Source organism: Athene cunicularia, assembly GCF_003259725.1.
Source record: "Athene cunicularia isolate RWA chromosome 15 unlocalized genomic scaffold, athCun1 chr15_part1, whole genome shotgun sequence".
NCBI lineage: Eukaryota > Metazoa > Chordata > Aves > Strigiformes > Strigidae > Athene > Athene cunicularia.
The window spans coordinates 15971422-15971962 of NW_020799121.1; positions in this window are offsets into that span (position 1 = coordinate 15971422).

A 541-nucleotide genomic window follows, 5' to 3' on the forward strand; every position below is an offset into this window, starting at 1 on the left:
GGGGCGGGGCCGGGGCCGAGCGCGCGCAGAGGCGGCTGAGGCGGCTGAGGCGGAGCCGCGGGCGCCTTCCCGGGGGATCTGCCCCAGAGCAGAATGCGAGGGAAAGGGACAGCGCTGGTGGGAACACGAGTGCCGGGAACGAAGCGATAACAGATGCCATGAGAATGAGCTGACAAATGAGCTAAAAAGAACAAAAAGGCAGAGGAGGTTAGTGGTTGACCGGTGGAAGTTGCAGGAGAGCCTGCGGAGATCCCTCGGGGGCTGTGCTTTGAGTCCAGCCCCTGCCTTGACAGTAGCAGCACCGTGTATGGGTGTTAGTGCCGGACACGGGTACCTGGCCCAGACAAGTCAATTTTGTAGGTGGAAAACCTCGAAATCCCCTACACGGGGAACGCGGCTGTTGAGCCATGTGCGAGCAGCCACACAACCACCGAGGGCACCGGCCCTGATTTGAAATGTCACCTTAGCCCAGTGTCCGCAGCTTTCCATGCTTTGCCAGTGGCAGTTGTCCATGACCTAAGGAGTTATGAAATGTTGGAAC